This window comes from Mesocricetus auratus, unplaced genomic scaffold (genome assembly GCF_017639785.1).
Source record: "Mesocricetus auratus isolate SY011 unplaced genomic scaffold, BCM_Maur_2.0 Super-Scaffold_6730, whole genome shotgun sequence".
Classification (NCBI taxonomy): domain Eukaryota; kingdom Metazoa; phylum Chordata; class Mammalia; order Rodentia; family Cricetidae; genus Mesocricetus; species Mesocricetus auratus.
Window position 1 is genome coordinate 59,415,675 of NW_024429184.1, and position 13,334 is coordinate 59,429,008.

Here is a 13,334-nt window from a genome sequence, read left to right on the forward strand (position 1 = left end):
AGATTCAATTTGAGCAAGACACCTCTTAATTAGAAGAGATGATTGTTCATCAAGCAGCATCACTGTTTAATCTAAACTAACCTATAAAACTAACAAATGCTTCTCCTTTGATCGAAGTTGCCAAATGAGAACCTCCCAAAAAAATTTAGAGTTGGGGAAGTGTTTTATTTTTGTGTTTTCAGGAGAATAAAGGTATCCAGCTAAGGATTCCAGAGAACACTGTACAATTAATACAACTGAAGAAAAAGGACAAATAAGAAATAAATATTGTCCCCAAGAAAAGGAGTAAATTGGTCTTTTGGTATATCATATTTTCAATAGGACAAAATTTCATAAATCTTCCAAAATGTTTGTTTTTGCTTTTCTCCATAAATATAATGCAATTGGTTCTTTTGTAGTTGCAGTCAAATTAAAGATTAATGTTGGCTTTGGAGTTGGAGTGTGGCTTTCTCTTTCTTTAAACCTAAGTGTACTTGTTAAAGAAAAATCAAAAATTTCTGTCTCATGCCAGAAGAGCCACCTAATATGGAACAGAAGAAAAACTAATATTTAAGGACTATTGCTGGAGTTTCTTGTCTATCCAGTTCCCATAGCTGCTTCAGCTAAAAATAAGCATATGGACACTATATAAATTATAAACTGTTGGCTGATGACTAGAGTTTTTTATTGGCTAGCTCTGTCTTAATTATTAACACTTTTCTATTAATCTATGTATTTCCATGTGGTCTTTGCTTACTGGAGAATTCCCGGATCTGTTACTCTGTTGGCAACTACATGGTGTCTCGTCTTGCAGGCTCTCTGCCTCTCCCCTAGCATCCTCCTCATCTCCTAACACTGCCTATCTTCCTGCCTCCATTTGCCAAACAGTGTTTTATTCATCAACCAATAAGAGAAACACATATACAGAAGAATACCCGTCCCCCAATCAAATGACTATTGTACTGCCACTAATCTCTTAATCCTTTGGCCTTATATTGATTTTAACAGCTTTTATTAAAGCATAAATATTATATTTCTATAAAAAATTTATAAGATCAATATGTATTCTAAAGTTTTTGGCATGATATTAGTAGTCATATAGAATACTAACTAGTTCTAGAAGAAGTTTTATCTACCTTCCTATATATGATTTGGATTTGAGTCTCTACTAGTATTTTATACTCAGAAAAGAAAAAAAAGAGTGGATATAGATATGATAAGATAAAAAGGTTAATTATTGATACTACTCTTTAAAAGCAACTACTAGTTTTAAATATTTTATATTGGATTGGACTTCTGTATATTGTATACAAATATTTTATATTGATACAAATTTGAGATTAATTTGTTAAGACATACATTTCTAATCTTATTCAAGGTATTGTACCTACATAGCTCATTTATCAATATAATGCAAATTTCTAGTCCTTGTATGTTATTATTACAAATTGTATAAGGTAATGTGAAAATGTAGGTTAGTAATTAGTTACCGATTACAGTCAAACCTGCAGTCTCATTAGGTATGTTTTCAAAGTCAAACAGTGATATATTTTAGAAAGACAAGTTATCTTCAAACACATCAGATATCTACAAAATATGGCATTTAAAATGTTTTAATAACGTATTTTTTTTACAATGAGGCATGTCTGCTCCTCGCAGCACCAATCTCCTTCACAGAAGATGATGAACATCGAAGAAACTCCACATGGAGCTTACTTTCTTTGTGGCAAAAGTAATCACTGGGAAAGAAAGTGCCCTTGCTGTGGCTGCTGGCAGCATGCTGTCCAAAATGGACAAACAGTACACCAAAGAGACTGACCTCAATTTTTTGCCAAGACAAGGTGAGACAGTCTTTCAAAACTCTGCTTCACAGAAGAGTCTGTCAAAGATGCTAGGCCTATATGCCAAAGACGGAATCCCCAGTGTTGCAGAGGAAACTTGGGTGACTTTGCAGGCATCAAGCTCTTTTTATCATTTCTCACATTTTTTTGGAAGTCGCTTGCATGCACTTCCTCCTTATTCTGTTAATAATATTTTCTTCCTGGGTCTTTGATGGAGTTGGAGACTACTAGTTACTATAGCTATAGTTTTCATCATTTACCAGACTCAGAAAAGAAATTCACTAAAGAGGTGTAAAGTGTAAAAGTCTGAGTGCCATAAAAAGATAATTTGACAATGCAAATTAAATAGAAAATAAATTAATAAATTAGGTACAAGACTTTGGACTCATCAAGACAGAATATATAATCAAGTACTTTCTTTGAATTTGTCAAATGCAGATAGACCAGACATTGTTGATGTAACCTGTATGTATTGTGTATACTTATTGTACTTATTGTATATCGTTTTTCTTAGGTTAGTTGTAGCCTTCTTCTCTTTGTATTAGAGAAAAAAGGGGAATTGTGGTGACATATTATTTATGATTTGTTAAAACTTGCCTAAGGACTCAGAAAGCAAAGCCAGCCTCAATCTACAGAGACCAGGCAATGGTGATACACACCTTTAATCCCAGCAGCCACAGAGCTAGGCAGTGGTGGCACACACCTTTAATACCAGGACTCAGTATTAAGAGGTAAATGAATCTGAGTCCAAGGCCACACTAAGCTACTGTACAGTGAATTTGAGAGAGCTTCTTTTATGTATCGATGCTTTAACTCTCAGCAGCCTGTTCCTAAGCTCCGAGGAAGCTCATCTTCTTTTGAGCAACCTCTTCTTTCCTATAGGCAAGGGAGGTTTGGGGGTGGTTCCACCTCGTCTTCATTTCCCTCTCAGGCTTCTTCTCATAGCCTGGATGGATTCTCTCGGGTAGCAGCATGAGCTTTCTTATGCATCTCCTCCATCATGTCTGGAATTACATTGTTCCTTCTTTATTGAGAGAGCTGTTTCTCATAAGCATCTTCATCTTCCTCCACTAGGTAATGCGCACAGTCTGTGACATTCTGACCTATGATATGCTTATGATATACTTCTGCAACGAACTCCTTGCTTTCAGCATCATAACCAGGGAATCATTTGGTACTATGACAGATAGACAAGCCTCCATCCACAGCTCCCTTAAGGGCCCCCAAATCTTTATTGTCAATTGTAATTCAGGCAAGACCTGCATCCAAATGCAAGTGGAGGCCCCAGGCTGACCACGAATGCTCTCCACATTGTATTCATCTCCAGTCACCTCCACTTGGCTTTCATAGATCTTGTCCATGCCAAAACTATTGAGAATCCTGTGGGCCAGCAGCAGGCCGGTATAATAGGCTGCAGCATAATTTGTCAGGCCAACTTTCATACCGTATTTTGGCAGTTCCTGTGCATACACTATGCAGACCATCATTTCCTCTTCTATTCGATCATATGTAATCAGGCCAATGCCTTCTCTGTTAGTTACATGAACCATCATCCTGTATTTAGGTGTGTTGTACTTATTTTTGTCCTGGATCATCAATCATTTTACCCTCTTGCTGCCTTCTAAATCTCACTTGGTACCTCTCAAAGTAGCCATTGTTCTTGACAACTTTCACAAACCCTATCCTGTGGAACAGAAATTCATAATCACAGATCCACACAGACCTGCAGGCCTAGCAGCACTAGAGGGAAAAGCAATAATAACATTTTAAAATTAAAAATATTTTATTACTATTATGAATATACTACAATTTTTTGACCTCTGTTGAGGGATATTTGGACATTAGGTTTAGTAATTTTGAAAATTGCAATTTCTTGTTCTCATACAAGTATTTTAGGTAACACATGTTTTCATTTATTGTGGTATTTACAGAAAAATAACAATGATTTTCCAAAATGCTCAATCAATTTATACTCTCCCTGAAGTGATTGACTGTTCTGGTGGCTCAGGATCCACAGTAATGCTTGTCTTGTTGACTTTATTCATTTTAGTCAATCTAGTGGACATGAAATGATATTTAATTACAGCTAGCTTGGAAAGTCCTTTAAGGTACTTCTTTTGATTTTCCAAAGTATATGCTCTCTCTTTCTCTCTGCCTTATGTTTCTTTTAAACTTCAAGAATAGGGTGGGATAGGAAGTGTTAAACATGGCCAACACAGGGCAAGTGCATTCAAAATATCTTAGGTTTGAAGTTAAGCTATGTGTTACATTGACACAATGAAAATCCCCTAAATTCCTTATTTTCTGGGAATTTAAGAAAAAAATAGAGTCCACAAACCTTTGTGCAGAAGCCATATTTCTTAGATAATTGTAGTCACCATCTCTCATCAAAAAATGCCTTATGAATCTCATTCTTCTTTTTCTTCTTCTCCTTCTCCCTCTCCTCCTCCTCCTTCTTCCTTTTCTCAGTTTATTTGTCTGGATTTTGTTCTTCTTTGCCTTTCTTTTTGAGAGAGAAAGAATATGAAGTTGGGTGGGTAAGAGGTGAAGAGGATCTTGAAGGAGTTGGTAGAGGGAAAAGAATATGATTGACATATAGTATATGAAAAAATTTAAATAAAAATTTATAAAAAGAAGAAGCCTCTCCTTACATCAATCAGAGCTCATTACAAAAAACACAACTGGACACAATGCAGAGATCCACAGACAGGGAGCACAGCCACAAAGGATACATCTCCAGGACAGCTCCTCCATCTGTGTCTCCTGGAACAATAAGGTTGAGGGGGCAAAAAGATTATAAACCCCAGAAAACCAGGCAATCAGCTGTGAAACAGTCTCTTCTAAAACTGACTGCGTAAACAAGGTAGAACAAACAACACTCAAGGGCATGTCAACATGGAAGAGAGAAATATTTACAGGGTCCCATACCTAGACGAGGAACTACTGATGACTGTTGGAGGGAGACTTGGCCTCTCCCTGTGGTGAGCCCCTTTATTGACTGTCTAATGTAAAACAATCAGCCCTGAATACATAAGAACATGAAAACAAAGAAATGAGGCCCAGCAAATTGTATCTACATATTTGTACATATATGTATATAACTACAATAATCCAATAACCAAAGACAAAGGCTATCAACTTGAGAGTAAAGGGGCATAGAAGGGGTTGAGAGAGGAAAAAGAGAAAGGTGATGCAATTTTATTCCAATTAAAAACTTATTAAAGAAACCTATTTTGAATAAAAAACTATAAATAGGTATTAAGTGCTTTTCTCATCTATCAAAAAGCTATATGGTTTTCTTATTCTCTCAATGCTATCAAAATAAGAATAATAATAAAACTTAAATTTTTTACAGATATAGGCATGAAAATATACATTTTCTTTTAAGTATTACTTTGGCTGTACTCAGGTAAATATGGTATCCTCTTCTATTTTTTAAATAATTATTCAGTTTGAAATATTTTCCTTAATGTTTCCTTTGTTCTCTGAACTATTTACATATGAAGTGCTTAATTTCTAAATACTAATTTCAAAATATTTCATATTTATTGAATTTCAATTTGATCCATCATTGTTACACAATGAGCTCATCAGAATTTCAGTTTTTTGAAAATTTAGTACATTTATTGACTTACATCAGAACTCTATAGTCTATGAATGATAAGTGTTCAGAAAGAATCTGGACACTTTTCAAGTGTTCAGATCAACATCAAACACAGTGTGACAACTATTTTAAGTCTAGGGTTTTGACTGATGTTTTATGAAGGGGGGAAGGAGGGAGGAGGGAAGGAACGGAGGGAGGGTGGAAGGGAGGGAGGGAGGGAGGGAGGGAGGGAGGGAGGAGGCACTAGAGTAGTCACTTTCATCCTGTTAATTTTTCCTTTAGCACATCAGACTTTCTTTATTAGTCACACATACATTTCTTTTGTACTCACTGGTTTGGGGCAGTGGTATGTGCCACTCATCCTGACAACTGGTGTTTGACTCCCAGGACTCATACGGTGAAAGGAGAGAACCAACTCCAGCAAGTTATGCTGACTTCTATACACATGCTGTGGCTCTCGTGTATGCACAGGCACATATGCACTCTCATGTGTACACACACACACACACACACACACACACACACACACACACACACACACACCTATTCTAAAGACTCAAAGGAAAGCTTCTAGAGCCCACATCAGGAATCAAAATATTTATATCTTATTAAATATGACATGTAAATCAGATTACTAGAGTAAGCAATATCTAATTGAGTTTCTGTATTACTATTTAATGTAATTGGGGCTGTGATTAAGTTTTGGAAGAAATTTATTTATTTATTACCTGATTGTTTTGCTGTTAGGAACCAAACCTGGAGCCTTGTGTGCACAAGGCAAGCTACTCTGCCACTGAGCTAGCTACAACCCCAACCAGGTTATTATTTTAATAAGTCCAATTCATTTTATCTTTATTTTTATTGATTAAATCCATTCTTTGACTCTTTCATTCCCGTGTAGTGTACAGTGCATTCTATTTATTCTGCCCACTCGCCATCTCTTACTTCACTCTCACGCATTTCATCCTCTTCTCTTTCCTTATAGGTTCCTCTATCATGTTTGTGCCTCTTTGTTTTGTGACCTACTGATTTTAGTCAGGACTGCCTGTGAGGCTCAGGGTTTGGAATCATCTTTTGGAATCATGTGAGCAATGACTGTTCTTTCTCCAGTACCCATCAGTTGGTTGCCAAATTCAGCATGAAGAGATAGGGTCACATGAGCCTACCTCAATTTGTGATTTGTTATTTATAAGCCCACTCTTATGCAGGTACAATACTGCTGCTGTGACAGAGTATTTGTGATGACCGCATCAAGTTCATAAGACAGCACTTCAAACCCCTTCTTCCCATAGGCTGGCTCTTTTATTCTTTCCACTGTCTATTCCACGATATTCTCTGAGCCTTAGAGGGTTAAGATAAATGTCCTCTTTAGGTCTGAACTCCATGCCATAATTTACTTTAAGTATCTTGAGTAGCCATGGGTTTCCTCTGCATTTACCATCATTCACAACAATGATAAACTTCTCTGATTAAGGAAGGGAGTAGTATTTGCATACTAATTTAGACAACAGTTTGGTACTATATCAATTTATCAAAAGCAATAGTAGAGAGTTCCCCTTAGAGTCTTCTCAGCCATGGGGTTTTGACTAAATTTACAGTACCAATTATGCATTTCCTCTTGTGCCTTGGACCTCAAATCCAATCCAAGAAACCTCACTAATAGTCATGTTATTCTTGCACCAGTGAGCACAATTTTGAGTGGCTGGCTCATGTTGAAGTTTGTGGAGTTCCTAGCTGGTAAGTCATTGATGCCTTTCTACCCCAGTAGGCTGAATATCACCTGACACTACAAAAGCTAGCCATTAGGGAGGGACCGTTCAGCTCAGCTTCATACTGTTTTCTCGATACCTTGCAACCAAGGTGTGTAGTGCTTTCAGAAATAGATACTTTTTGTGTTTGTTGTTGTTTTTTTCAAGACAGGGTTTCACCATATAGCTCTGGCAGTCCTGGAACTAACTCATTGTGTAGACCAACTGTCCTCAAAGTAACAGAGAGCATGCTGGCTCTGTCTCCCAGATGCTGGAATTAAAGGTGTGAGTTGTTAGGTTATTATCTTCTCACTGTGTTGGGCAACCAAGAGAAATGTAAATAACTTGTGTTGTTTGGGAAGAGGGGACTGGGACCTCTCTGACCAGCACTTCCTAAGGAGGCATTCTGCACCTGGTCCTGAGATTCTTGTTTGATAAATGATGGTTTCTAGGAGGGGCAGTATCCTCCTATGGAGGTTATGTGATTAAACATTCCATGAGGGTTGGACTTGGGGAAATGATTGACAAAATATGAACAACAGAATGAACCTGAGCACTTTCTGGATGTGCTTACCTGGAGTTCACAGTGGTGAAGGAGGAACTAAGGTGACAGCCAGTGGCTCAGCAGTGGAAGTGAATTTGCAGCTCAGAAATATGCCTAATTTGGGTTTGGCACTCATTAGTTATTCAAGAAAGGGGCCAGTTTAAGAGGAAAGCCAAAGTGTGAGGATTTAAAGCCAGAAGTGGTCTAATTTTAGATTATAGACTTTGGACTTGGAAAAGATCCACAGGATTATATTGAAAGCATTTCTCTGTCAGTTCAGGGAACATTTGATGGAGGGAAGATCAAAAATGAAACTGGCATTCACCAAAGGTTGGGTGAGGCCGATAGCTATGCTGATGACTGTGTCCCCAAGACTGGGTTCTTCTGTCTACTGAAGGTAGCAGAGGATTTGTTCAGGGATCTTTAGATAGAAAGGTGAATATAAGTCTCTGCCTGGCCATTGCCCTGGGTCTTAAGGTAACGGTGTGAATAAAAATGAGTTCACGTGCATACTGCTTAGATCATCTTTTTTTTACCCCAGCTTCTTTATAAAAATGAAAATATTTGAAATCAAGATAAAAGTATACCGAAAATATCCTCCCATTTTTAGACAGTATAGTTGATATTTTAGTCTCCGAGTAGCTTGTCTGTGGGATTAAGGCTAAGATGAACGTTAGAATGTTTATACCATCAATCCCCAAAAGACTGATGCAAGCTTACAGATTCAGCAAATTTTTGAGAGGAAATATGAGTTTTTTATGAAAATCATTTCATAAAAATAAAAGCTTTGTTTTAATTCTGGAATTTTATCTTTGCTTTCTGAATATTTTAATTAAAAATACATCAGTGCTTTTCCCCAATTTATTCTAAATTTTTAGTTAAAATGTAATTATATCACATTCTTCTTTTCTTTTTCTTTCTTCTCTCATGTACTCTTCCGCAACTCCTCCAAAATCCTCCCTCTCTCAAATTAATAGACGTTTTCCCTTTGATTGTCATATATATGAACAAATATGAAAATACAACATAAATCCACTTTTGTTTGTGTGTTTATGGTTTCAAGGTTGACTATTTTATATTAGATAACCAATCAGCAGGTTCATCCCTGGAAAATGTTAATTCTCTTTTTCTCAGCAGTCATTAGTTGCCTATAGTTCTTTGTCTAAGGGTGTGAACCCCAAATATTTCCCTCCCCTTCCATGTTAGCATGTCTATTTATGCTGTCATTATTCATGTTGTGTTTATTCAGGCATTTATAAGAGAGGCAGTCACAGATTTCCTGGTATTCTGGCTCTTAACAGTCTGTCTGCTCTCTCATCTTTGGTATATCTAACCATAGATAGAGGAGCTGTGATGCAGATGTATCCATTGTGGCTGGGCTCCCCACAATCCATTGCTTTTTGTATTGTGCCCCATTGTGGTTTTCTGCATTTGCTATATAGAGAAGATGGGGGCAGTGAACTGTATTGATGGTATTAAAGAGAGTGGTGCTCCTTAAAACTCTCCCTTCTGAAATTATAGGATGGAAATTGTGAAGGGAGTCTGAATGATGGACAGAGATTCATCAGCAGTCAAAGGCCCCTCTCTTCTTCCCAGGTTCTTGCTGGGTGTGTGGTCCAGGGCTTCTTATACTTTGGAAGCCATGTAGGCAATGAGGACCATGACCTTGTTGCTGTAGCCATATTCATTGCCATACTAGGAAATGAGGTTGACAAAGCTGTTGAGAGAAATGTCAGCTCCATATTAAAAGGTAGAAAAGTGGGCATCACTGTTAAAGTTTCAAGACACAACCTGGTCCTCAGTGTAGTCCAGGATGTCCTTTAGTGACCCTTCTAATTCATGCTTTGATGTAATTGTACTTAACAGATTTCTCTAGGCAGCAAGTCAGATCCAAGAGAGGCATATTGGGGATAGGAGTATAGAAGGACATGCCAGTGAGTATCCCATTCAGTGAGCTCTGGGATGAGCTTGCCTATATATAGCCTTGACAGTGCCTGTGGATGTGGAAATGATATTCTGGGCAAGCCAATGGCCATCACACCACAGCTTCCCAAAGGGACTATCTACAGTCTTTTGCGTTGGTAGTGATATTATGGATTGTGGTCATGAGACCCTCTATGTTGCTGAAGTTTTCATACATGATTTTATGCAGGAGTGCCAAGCAATTAGTGGTGCAAGAGTCATCACTGGCAATCTTATATGAGCTCTAATGGTTTTTGTAGTCCATTGTTCATGCCCATTACAAACATGAGGACATCAGTAGAAGGGAAAGAGATGATGACACTTTTGGCTTCACCCTTCAATGGTCCCTGGCATTCACCTTGGTGTTGAAGATAACAATAGACTTTAAAACATTCTCAACATCAGCATCACTTCATGTGATATTGGTGATCTCCCTTTTGGAAGATATAAATGACTTTCCCATTGATGGCACATTTCCTATTCTCAACCTTGACTCTGTGCTATGGAACTTTCCATGGGCAGAATCATATTGAAACATATAGAACATGTAGTTGAGGTTAATGAAAGTGTCATTGATGGCAACAAATCTACTTTACCATAGTTGAAAGTAGCCCTAGTTACCAGGTGCCCAATACAACCAAGTCTGTTCCCTCTGATCTCTGTCCTGTCTCAGAGACAAGGCTGACACTGAAAGAAATGTGGCTGTGTCTGGAATGAGGAGGAGTGGAGAGATGAGAAAAGCTTCTTTCATGAGGGGTGATAATTATACTTACCTGTGGGTACAAGGCTAACATTTAGAATATAGTTAAGGAATTATGCTTGGTTAAATTGCTGTAGTGGATTTTCTCCTAAGATCCATGACTACAGTTTTCCTGGGTAGTTCTAGGTTTCTAGTACTAGGCATGATTTCTCTTCTATTCAGTGGACTTTAAGTCAACTTTGACAAATGTTGATTGCTATCAACACGTGAGTGCTACTATTAAAACTCTATAGCTGTCTTTCCATGTTTGTCATTGTTCTGGTTTACAGGTGTTACATACATGTGTAGGACTATTAATTGCTTCTTTCTTTGGTAGATTGCATAGCACTTTCTGGAACTATAGTATCTAGAATGCAGGAAGGAGTCTTTAAAGTTAGTTCCACCTGGAATAATTCAGGTCCTTTGTCTTAAGCGTACTGTCTCTTCAGCAATATGGACTTACTTTCAGCCTCTGAGAGGCATCCAAGTACAGCAACAATAGCCTATATTGTTTTGGAAGTCATCTGGTCTACCATATCTGATGACTTAAAATGAAGTTTAGTACCTGATACAGGGGCTTTGTTAGTTTTTGGCTCTTGTGGGGAGTATTGTCATAGCTCAAGGGGCAGAGCCTCATTTAAGCTACATATATTTGTACATATGTGCCTATATGTATTGTGTATAGCTTTATGTAAATATAAAAATATGATGTCTTGAGGCTTTATAAAAAAGTTTTGGCATTATTTGTGGCTCCTACATTCTTCTTCTTTATTGACCTCTCTCCCCACTTTCTAGTTAGAGATACTTTGCCTGTTTCTTTCTGTTTTCCATTTTGTATTGCCTGCTATTCCACTCTCAAGCACCTCTGATAATCCCTTTATACATTCCTGATTTCTGTGCTTACTTCATGTTGTGCACTCATGTCTGAAGATTTGGAGCTGGGAAGCACAGATGAAAGAGAACATGTGGCATTTGACCTTCTGGGTCTAGATTACCTCACTCATCATAATCTCTTCTAGATTTTGTTAGTTAATTTTTTTCTTCCAGCTGAATACCATTCCATGTGTATGTACCACATTTTTATTAGCTATTCATTTTTAAGGTTATTTTCCATTTCCGAGCTATTGTGAATAGAGGGGTAGGTGCCAGTGGAGTAGGGTGTTGAGTCCTTTGGATATATGTCAAGGAGTAGAATAACTGGATCATGTTGCCAAGGAGTGGTATAGCTGAGTCATGTAGTAGACTTATTTTTCACTTTTTGAGGCTTCCCTGTGGTGATATACTATTTACAATTTATTAAAGCCACCAGAGATCAAAATAGCAAAGCAGCCATACTAGACAGCTATAGAAGCTAGGCTGTGGTTGTACACACCTTTAATCCCAGGACTCATGATTAAGAGGTAGATGGAACTCTATTAGTTCAAGGCCACAATGACTATACAAAATTGATCCAGTCCTAAAGAGAAACAGCTCACACAAAAATGATCTCAGCACTTGGGATCACACACCTTTAATCTCAGCACTATGGAGGTATAAAAAGCAAAGGGTCTCATGTGGAGATTGATTCTTCAGCCACATTGAGAAGAGGCAGCAGCATGCAGCTTGGTAATAGCTTTTTGTTTCTGAGGATTCATGGAGACAGGATTGCCATTTCCGTTGGGTAGAGTTAAGATCTCCTGGTTTGGCTGCTTTGCTTCTCTGATCTTCAGCTTGAAGCTTAAACCCTAATATCAGTCTCTGGGTCTTTTATATTTCATGTTACCATTCTCCATGTTAATTTCCCGACAAGGTCTTTTATTGTGGCCTAGAATTTATGCATCCAAGACTGGCCTCAAATTTACAGTAACCCCTCAGTCTCTCAAGTTCTGAGATCACAAACATAAACTACAATATACAGAAAAGGTAGCATTTGTGCAAGTAATTTTAATCATGTTTCATGGAACTTATGAGATGTATCAGTGGTTAAGAACACTTGTATCAGGTGGCTCACAACCACCTGTAACTTTAGCTCCAGGAGATCTGACACCACTTCTGGGTTTAGGTGAACAAACAAATTCTCACACATACACATATAGACAGAATTAAAAATAATAAAATAAAATATGTTTTAAAAATAACAAAAAACATTGTTAGGTATTTTTTCATATTCCACAGAAGAGCAGTAAGCTGTGGGGTAAAACTGAAAATCTGGGGTGGGAAAATTTGGTCATGTTTTTTATCTTCTCAGTGTCTCCTTTTGATAGGGCTGACACTTCAAACTTGGCAGAGAAATGCTAGTGACGCTCAGTGGAAATATTCAACAGGAGAAATAGCCTTAGCTTTTTCTTGAAAACAGCTAAAATATGTAGTGTAGCATACGTGCTTACAGTGGTTCGTGTTGACACGGAAAAACAACAGATAGGAAAGCCATGAGCCAATTACAAAATAATCACGATACTAAAATAGTCTTGCTTGCACCACGGATTCAGGGGAAGGAAAGAATTTTAATATGCTTAGGGTAGGGGTTTGACCTGACATTCTAATGTGTGATGAAGTCGAAAATATGTAACTTGGGATAAGAAAATGATGTGTAAGGAAAGAGAAAGGAAATTTGTGGCTTTTTTCCATTTGAAAGTAATTATGGCTTCCTTTAGCCAACTCCAGTAGATTTAATAATTTTTTGTATTGGAGAAAGGTGAACATTGCCATGTGCCTACCTCCTGTTTCTGTGTTCAGATTACAAAAAGCACAATTCAGAATCCCAGTACAATTTGTTCACTGTAAAATTCATTCTGTAATTCTTCTTTATGTCTTAAAATTATATTCATGACCCATTTCTTGCATTTGAGCTGCCTGTTAGAAAAACCAACTGGCAAGTGCCTAGAGGGTTGAGGAAATAATTTCTAAGTGAGTGATGGGAAATGGTGTCTTTCCACAG

The 13,334-nt window shown here is 37.6% G+C and overlaps 2 pseudogenes; both read right to left on the reverse strand.

The window, feature by feature from the left end:
* Nucleotides 1-2,629: 2,629 nt before the first annotated feature.
* LOC101837042 lies at nucleotides 2,630-6,422 on the reverse strand (annotated as a pseudogene).
* A 3,092-nt stretch (nucleotides 6,423-9,514) lies between these two features.
* LOC121139017 lies at nucleotides 9,515-11,326 on the reverse strand (annotated as a pseudogene).
* Between the last annotated feature and the right edge of the window lie 2,008 nt (nucleotides 11,327-13,334).